Genomic DNA, 9,981 nt, shown 5'->3' on the forward strand with positions numbered 1-9,981 from the left:
TCACACCCTTTTATTATCCTAATTTGTTCTACCTTCACCTAGATTCTGAGATGCCCTCCTCTCAATGCAGAAAAAATGTTTACAAAGGAAAGATATTCAAGTTGATTTCTGAAGAAGTAGGAATTAAATTTGGGACATTTACAGGCAAAGGAAGAGGTGTCTTCTCCTTTTATGAGTCCTGGAGTGCTATCCTAAAAATGTTTTGCAAGTATATGCACACTGTTGATATTCCTCAGGAGAGGAAAATATGAGGCCAGGCTACAGCCCTAATTCTAAATGGTTTAGTAGCCACTTATTCCCTTGTGGCTCAGCGGGTAAAGAATCGGCCTGCAATGCGGGAGACCTGGGTTCGATCCCTGGGTTGGGAAGATCCCCTGGGGAGGGAAAGGCTACGCACTCCAGTATTCTGGCTTGGAGAATCCCATGAACTGTGTAGTCCATGGGGTCACAAAGAGTCGGACACGACTGAGCGACTTTCACTTCACTTCACTTCACGTGGTAACAGTGACCATTCTGACCCAGGGATTCAGTTCCAACTACTAGTAAGAAGCAGTGGGTAACAGTTTTGATTTTTGTCCTTGAACATGGTTTATGGCTTCAGAAGGAGAGCTTCCCTGGATGTCACATTAAAAAAATGATATTGAGCAGATACATTAACATGTAATTTTGCTTTGAAAAAGGAATACGCTGGGCATTTTCATCTGTGTAAAGTTGTCATTATGATCAACCTTGTTTTCCTCAATATTTAGGGCAATCATTTGGAACATTTTGTATTTTCCATTCCAAATATCAATTTCTTCTTTGCGTTTTTGTTGTTGTTGCTGTTTGTCTCTGGGACATAAATCATCATTCATTCACAATGTTAAGCTGATGAGGAGTACTCTTATCACCCTGGAATCAAAGTTATGTCCTTTGGAATTGTTTTCAGAAGCTTAACTTTTGCCTCAGTGATTAGGAAAAGATGTTAATGATTTAGGGATGTATGTATCATTTTAAAATTTGCAGATATGACTCTTTCTTTCTGAGCAGAACTGTGTGAGAGTCAATGTTAAATAAAATTTCTCTTCACTGAGAGTCTCATTACAGAAGACTGTTAACAGTCACATATGACAAGAATGGGTCACCAATAAAAGTAACAATAATTATTTGGTGTTTTAGAATCATATAATGTGCCAAAGGGAGGAGAAGGGGACGACAGAGAATGAGATGGCTGGATGGCATCACTGACTCTATGGACATGAGTTTGAGTGAACTCTGGGAGTTGGTGATGGACAGGGAGGCCTGGCGTGCTGTGATTCATGGGGTCGCAAAGAGTCTGACACAACTGAGCAACTGAACTGAACTGAATACACATTAACAGCAGACTCTGCCGAAGTGATTATCTGCTTAAGTGTGAATCAGAATAAACAACAACTCAAGCAACTTTCAAAATCAGGTTGCTACAACTCTGGGGTTATCCTTATGTCAGGGTAAACTGAATTAATAATATATAGAAAAGGCATAAGAATTACTAGTGGATTAGAATTCCTCTGAAGTACATTGAATGTTTGTTTGGAAGGCTTAAAAAGGACTTAAATTTTTTACAGGTTACACAGTACTCTCAATCTCTTGATATAAATATAGACTACTCATTTTTTGTCTCATATTAATTATATACATAATTATCTTATTGGCATGTAGACTTAGTGAATTCATTTGCTCTAAGAGACCTTTTAAATTCACTTTTATAATAGTACTATTTTTCTCTGTATTCATCTGTATGACTCTTTTTTTTTTTGGTAATTATTTTTTATTGGAGGCAAATTATTTTACAATATTATATTGGTTGGTTTTGCCATACATTGACATGAATTCGCCCCGGGTTTACATAAGTTCCCCCTCCTGAACCCCCCTCCCACCTCCCTCCTCCCTTTATCCTCCCTCTGGGTCATCCCCACATGCCAGCCCCGAGCATCCTATAACATGCATTGACCCTGAACTAGTGATTCGTTTCACATATGACAACATACGTGTTTCAATGCCATTCTCCCAAATCATCCCACCCTCACCCTCTCCCATAGAGTCCCAAAGACTGTTCTATACATCTGTGTCTCTTTTGCTGTCTCGTATACAGGGTTATCATTTGCATCTTTCTAAATTCCATATATATGCGTTAGTATACTGTATTGGTGTTTTTCTTTCTGGCTTACTTCACTCTGTATAATAGGCTCCAGTTTCATCCACCTCATTAGAACTGATTCAAATGTATTCTTTTTAATGGCTGAATAATACTCCATTGTGTATATGTACCAAAGCTTTCTTATCCATTCGTCTGCAGATGGACATCTAGGTTGCTTCCATGTCCTGGCTATTATAAACAGTGCTGCAATGAACATTGGAGTACATGTGTCTCTTTCAGTTCTGGTTTCCTCGGTGTGTATGCCCAGGAGTGCGATTGCTGGATCATATGGCAGTTCTATTTCCAGTTTTTTGAGGAATCTCCACACTGTTCTCCATAGTGGCTGTACTAGTTTGCATTCCCACCAACAGTGTAAGAGGGTTCCTTTCTCTCCACATCCTCTCCAGCATTTATTGCATGTAGACTTTTGGATAGCAGCCATTCTGACTGGTGTGAAATGGTATCTCATTGTGGTTTTGATTTGCATCTCTCTGATGATGAGGGATGTTGAGCATTTTTTCATGTGTTTGTTATCCATCTTTATGTCTTCTTTGGAGAAATGTCTGTTTAGTTCTTCGCACAGCAAACATTATCTTCAATGGTGAAAAACTGAAAGCATTTCCCCTAAAGTCAGGAACAAGATAAGGGTGCCCACTCTCACCACTACTATTCAACATAGTTCTGGAAGTTTTGGCCACAGCAATCAGAGCAGAAAAAGACATAAAAGGAATCCAAATTGGAAAAGAAGAAGTAAAACTTTCACTGTTCGCTGATGACATGATCCTCTACACAGAAAACCCTAGAGACTCTACCAGAAAACTACTAGAGCTAATCAATGATTACAGTAACGTTGCAGGATATATAATCAACACACAGAAATCCCTTGCATTCCTATACAATAATAATGAGAAAATAGAAAGAGAAATTAAGGAAACTATTCCATTCACTGTTGCAACGAAAAGAATTAAATACTTAGGAATATATCTACCTAAGGAAACAAAAGACTTGTACATAGAAAACTATAAAACACTACTGAAAGCAATCAAAGAGGACACTAATAGATGGAGAAATATACCACGCTCATGGATTGGAAGAATAAATATTGTAAAAATGAGTATACTACCCAAAGTAATTTATACATTCAATGCAATCCCTATCAAGCCACCAAGGATATTTTTCACAGAACTAGAACAAATAATCTCACAATTTGTATGGAAATACAAAAAACCTCGAATAGCCAAAGCAATCTTGAGGAAGAAAAATGGAACTGGGGGAATTAACCTGCCGGACTTCAGGCTCTACTACAAAGCCACAGTCATCAATACAGTATGGTACTGGCATAAAGACAGAAATATAGATCAATGGAACAAAATAGAAAGCCCAGAGATAAATCCACGCACCTATGGACACCTCATCTTTGACAAAGGAGGCAAGAATATAAAATGGAGAAAAGACAGTCTCTTTAACAAGTGGTGCTGGGCAAACTGGTCAGCCACCTGTAAAAGAATGAAACTAGAACACTTCCTAACACCATACACAAAAATAAACTCAAAATGGATTAGAGAGCTAAATGTAAGACCAGAAACTATAAAACTCCTAGAGGAGAACGTAGGCAAAACACTCTCCGACATAAATCACAGCAGGATCCTCCAAGACCCACCTCCCAGAATATTGGAAATAAAAGCAAAAATAAACAAATGGGACCTAATGAAAATCAAAAGCTTCTGCACAGCAAAGGAAACTATAAGTAAGGTGAAAAGACAGCCTTCAGAATGGGAGAAAATAATAGCAAATGAAGCAACTGATAAAGGATTAATCTCCAAAATATACAAGCAGCTCCTGTATGACTCTTTTAAAATTCCCCAAATTAAAGAAAAAGTATTTTATAGACCAGATTGAATATGAATTGTGGAAATCCTGTTTAAAATACCATTTGGTAAATAAACCCTTACTCAAAATGACACAGATTCCTAGTGGGATATCTAAAAACAGACGAAGAAAACAAGATGAGAATATACTTTAATATTCAATTATGTGAATCACAGTCCATACACTGCTGGGCTCTGGGAGGAATGCTCACTAATATGAAATCTATGGAACAGTATTCAGAAAATCAGAAGTAAAAGGGGGACATATCAACTTTTTTTTTTCACATAGAGCAGAAAAAGCATGGCCTACCTGATAGTTCATCTCAGACCAACAGTCTTGATACATAAAAATGTAATAAACACTAGAAACCAGATTAAAATTCATATACATCGATCCACTAGCTGTGGATTTAAGATGGGGTTTCAACTAGTCCTAAAATAGACAAATAAGTAGGGAAAACACTAGCCTTGCCTACTGTATTTTGTCAACCATCAGATTACACTAGATGTCTTATGAGGCCTCTGGGGAAATTACCATGGTTGAAAGGAAGAGGAAATTATCATGAAGACTCAGAGGAAAGACACATAATTCTCTAAAGTGATTTATTATAAGAACTGGAAAAATATTTTAGAGAAGAGACATGCCCATTATGATACAGGAGAGAGACCAGGCCAATATGACAATATAACTAAGTTTCAAAGACAATTTTTTGTTGTTTGTTGTTTAGTCACTCAATCATGTTTGACGCTTTTGTGACCCCATGGACTGTTGCCTGCAAGGCTCTTCCATCCTTGTGATTTTCTAGGCAAGAGGCAAGAATACTGGAGTGAGTTGCTATTTCCTTCTCCAGGGGATCTTCCTGACTCAAGGATCAAATCCATGTTTTCTGTAAGTCTCCTGCATTGCAGGTGGATTCTTTAAAACTGAGCCATCAGGGAAGCCCATAGTAGTTGATATTAAAAGTGATCTTATTGAGATTTAGAAGGTAGTATTAGGATATTTAATCTTCAGCTATAGAATTAAAGTGTATCTTGCTTTAAATACAGAGCAAGAACAATGCCAAAATCTAAACAGTGTTAGAGAAGATGAACTTTCTGAAAATGTAAAATATAAGAACTAAAGGGACAGAATGATTATAAAAGCAGAGGAAGGAGAATGAAGAGATAACCTTAGCTTGGGGAAGTGATACTAAGAGGGGAAACACCTTGAAACCAGTGTCTGCTTGTTCTTTTCTAATGTTTTTAGTTCATTCTGATCAACCTACATTCTCTGCTTAACTCTGTCTGTATAGGCCTCCTTCATTATTATTCTACTGATTCTACTATAATAACTATTTCTTCAGGCTAAAGTTAGTAGTCATTTCATAGTCTTTTTTTAAGTCAGCACCTTACGTTATTGAAGGTCTTCCTTCTTTTAAGTTCTATAACACAGCAGTTCTGAATATTCTACTGTTCTGGATATTTTTTCTCAGTCCTCTTTGCTGTCTCCTCCTTTGTACAATTATCAAATACTGAAACGTGCACTGCAGTCTGGATAACCTCCTTTCTCTATCTACAGTCACATGATCTACATCTCCCTAGTGATCTCACTAATTTAGATTGTCAAATTTAGATCTCAGATTCATATTTGTTATCGCTGATATGATTCGACTAGGAAATAAACAAACTTAACATGACACACCCTCAAAATTCTGTACTGCTTTATACCCATTCCTCCCCAAATTGTTCTCATTTTAATAAGTTCCCAAAGCCTCCTAATTACTCAATTTAGGAAAACTAGAATCTTTTCTTTTACTGGCCTCTTCCCCTTGCCCAACCAAAACATTACTACCATCCTGGTCCAAGTCACTATATTCTTATATTTTGCCTTTTCAAACACATCTTCTTTTTATTGTTCATCACTGATGATCCATTTGCTAACTAGGAGCCAGAGTAATTTTCTAACAAAGATAAGTCAGATCATGTCACTCCCTTACCTAAAAACTTTTAACTCTTTTCCACTGCACTAGGAATAAATTCCAATCAGAATGACCCAGAAAGATCAGTAATATAATAAAGAGCAAAAGATTCAGAGTAAAAATATTAATTTCAATCAAAGTGAAAATCAAGACAATCAAGTCAGTGACCAGAGGTTAATTTTAAATTGATAAAATGAAATATAAAATGAAAGTTATAAAATTCATAAACCAAGAGTTTAATGAAAATGTGCAATGGTAATAGCTATAATTCAAATGTTTAACATATGTCAGGCATTATGGAAAATTCCTTATTACATTTCACTTTCAGAAAACACTGACTATCAAATCCTTTAAACTGAATAAAAAACTGAGCATCCAAGTTACACAGATCACAAGCAGTAGTATCAAGTAAGTTCTGAGTGTTTTTACAGGCTATGACTATTGCAGCAAAAAAGATAATGTAACTAAAAATATAGAATAAATTGGGAACTATTGTGGTGGGAAACTTCAGTTCTGCTTTGACAACTTTGAGAGATTAGATAAAAAATAGATAAAAACAAGTAAGGGTATACAGTAGTCATGTATGGATGTGAGAGTTGGACTATAAAGAAAATTGAGTGCAGAAGAATTGATGCTTTTGAACTGTGGTGTTGGAGAAGACTCTTGAGAGTCTCTTGGACTGAAAGATCAAACTAGTCAATCTTAAAGGAAATCAGTCCTGACTATTCACTGGAAGGACTAATGCTGAAGCTGAAACTCCAATGATTTGGCCAACTGATGTGAAGAGCTGACTTTTTGGAAAAGACTCTGATGCTGGGAAAGATTGAAGGGAAGAGGAGAAGGGGATGCCAGAGGATGAGATGGTTGGATGGCATCACTGACTTCATGGACATGAGTTTGAGCAAGCTCTGGGATTTGGTGATGGACAGGGAGGCCTGGTGTGCTGCAGTCCATGGGATCGCAAAGAGTTGGACATGACTGAGCAACTGAACTGAACTGAACTGAAATAATCTCCCAAAATGGACCTGATTTTGTTTCCTTTTTGTAGGGAAAAAAGAGATTTAATTGGTTGAAAGTATTATTTTCAAACAAAGTTAAGGCCTATGTACCCATTCCAAGAAATAAGTTGTATGTATATCTTAGTGAAATGAGTCTCCTTTATAGAAAGGACTCTTAAGCAGTTTTTGAAAGTCTTTTCCTGATAATTTTTGCTTGCTTGATAATTATGCTTCTAAATCTTCTTTGTTAATTGTACTTCTTTGGAGAATTATGCCATCATTATATATATAAATATGTATATACATGTAAGATTTAGTTTATGTATATACATATATATGATTATACATATATATATATACTGGAGAAGGCAATGGCACCCCACTCCAGTACTCTTGCCTGGACAATTCCATGGGCGGAGGAGCCTGGCGGGCTGCAGTCCATGGACCGTGGAGAGTCGGACACAACTTAGTGACTTCACTTTCATTTTTCACTTTCATGCATTGGAAAAGGAAATGGCAGCCCACTCCAGTGTTCTTGCCTGGGGAATCCCAGGGACGGTGGAGCCTGCTGGGCTGCCATCTATTGGGTTGCACAGAGTCGGACACGACTGAAGAAGCATAGCAGCAGCAGCATATATATATATACAATGTGTATATACAGACATATATACATATATATATATAAATAAAACATATGTCACATATGATGTTAGGATTTTTATTTCATTGTTGTTGTTCAGTCACCCAGTTGGGTCCAACTCTTTGTGACCCCATGGACTGCAGCACATCAGGCCTCCTTGTCCCTCACCCTTTCCCAAATTTTGCCAAAGTTCATGCCCATTGCATCAGTGATGCCATCCAGCCATCTCATCCTCTGATGCCCTCCTCTCCTTCTCCCTTCAATCTTTCTCAGCATCAGGTACTTTTCTAGTGAGTTAGTTTTCGCATCAGATGACCAAAAGTACTAAGTTTCAGCATCAGTCCTTCCAGTGAATATTCAGGGTTGATTTCCCTTAAGATTAACTGGTTTGATTTTCTTGCTGTTCAAGGGACTTTCAGGAGTCTTCTCCAGCACCACAGTTTGAAAGCATCAATTCTCTGGCTTTCTGCCTTCTTTACAGTCCAGCTCTCACAACCCTACGTGACCACTGGGAAGACCATAGCCTTGACTATACGGACCTTTGTCATCAGAGTAATATCTCTGTTTTTCAGTACACTGTCTAGGTTTGTCATAACTTTCCTGCCAGGAAGCAATCGTCTTATGATTTCATGGCTGCAGTCACCATCCGCATTGATTTTAGAGTCCAAGATTTTAGAGTGGAAATCTGTCAGTACTTCCACCTTTCCCCCTTCTATTTGCCATGAAGTAATGGTTAGAACTGGACATGGAACAACAGACTGGTTCCAAATAGGAAAAGGTGTACATCAAGGTTGTATATTGTCACCTTGCTTATTTAACTTATATGCAGAGTACATCATGAGGAACGCTGGGCTGGAAGAAGCACAAGCTGGAATCAAGATTGCTGGGAGAAATATCAATCACCTCAGATATGCAGATGACACTACCCTTATGGCAGAAAGTGAAGAGGAACTCAAAAGCCTCTTGATGAAAGTGAAAGAGGAGAGTGAAAATGTTGGCTTGAAGCTCAACATTCAGAAAACAAAGATCATGGCATCTGGTCCCATCACTTCATGGGAAATGGAAAAACAGTGGAAACAGTGTCAGGCTTTATTTTTTTGGGCTCCAAAATCACTGCAGATGCTGATTGCAGCCATGAAATTAAAAGACGCTTGCTCCTTGGAAGGAAAGTTATGACCAACCTTGATAGTATATTAAAAAGCATAGACATTACTTTGCCAACCAAGGTCCGTCTAGTCAAGGCAATGGTTTTTCCCGTGGTCATGTATGGATGTGAGAGCTGGACTGTGAAGAAAGCTGATCGCCGAAGAATTGATGCTTTTGAACTGTGGTGCTGGAGAAGACTCTTGAGAGTCCCTTATACTGCAAGGAGATCCAACCAGTCCATTCTAAAGGAGATCAATCCTGGATGTTCATTGGAGGGACTGATGCTAAAGCTGAAACTGCAATACTTTGGCCACCTCATGCGACGAGTTGACTCACTGGAAAAGACTCTGATGCTGGGAAAGGTTGGGGGCGGGAGGAGAAGGGGACAACGGAGAATGAGATGGCTGGATGGCATCACCGACTCTGTGGACATGAGTTTGAGTGTACTCCGGGAGTTGGTGATGGACAGGGAGGCCTGGCGTGCTGTGATTCATGGGGTCGCGGAGAGTCGGACATGACTGAGCGACTGAACTGAACTGAATGGGGCCAGATGACATGATCTTTATTTTTTTAATATATAGTTTAAAGCCAACTTTTTCACTCTCCTCCTTCACCCTCATCAAAAGGCTTTTTAGTTCCTCTTTGCTTTCTGCCATTAGAGTGGTATCATCCACATTTCTGAGGTTGTTGATGTTTCTTGTTGTTATTTCATGGAATTAACTGCTATGTTGGAGAAGGCAATGGCAAGCCACTCCAGTACTCTTGCCTAGAAAATCCCATGGATGGAGAAGCCTGGTAGACTGCAGTCTGTGGGGTCACTAAGGGTCGGACACGACTGAGCGACTTCATTTTCACTTTTCACTTTCATGCATTGGAGAAGGAAATGGCAACCCACTCCAGTGTTCTTGCCTGGAGAATCCCAGGGACGGGGGATCCTGGTGGGCTGTCATCTATGGGGTCGCACAGAGTTGGACACGACTGAAGTGACGCAGCAGCAGCAGCAGCAACTGCTATATGCTGGAAACACCCTCAAATTTCCACCCACCTTTTTGAGTATTCTAATTTGTACTAGTTTAATTCATATTTTGATATAGTTAAGGATGAATATTTTGATATTTTGGTAACAGCTGAGGATGAATTACAGTGTAAATGTTATCTGCGGTTGTAATTTATAAGGTAAAATGTAAAGACAGGCTCTCTTTAACAACTCAAA

Source organism: Moschus berezovskii, chromosome 8 (assembly GCF_049115385.1).
Source record: "Moschus berezovskii isolate FMDL1 chromosome 8, NW_MosBer_1.0, whole genome shotgun sequence".
NCBI classification, from domain to species: domain Eukaryota; kingdom Metazoa; phylum Chordata; class Mammalia; order Artiodactyla; family Moschidae; genus Moschus; species Moschus berezovskii.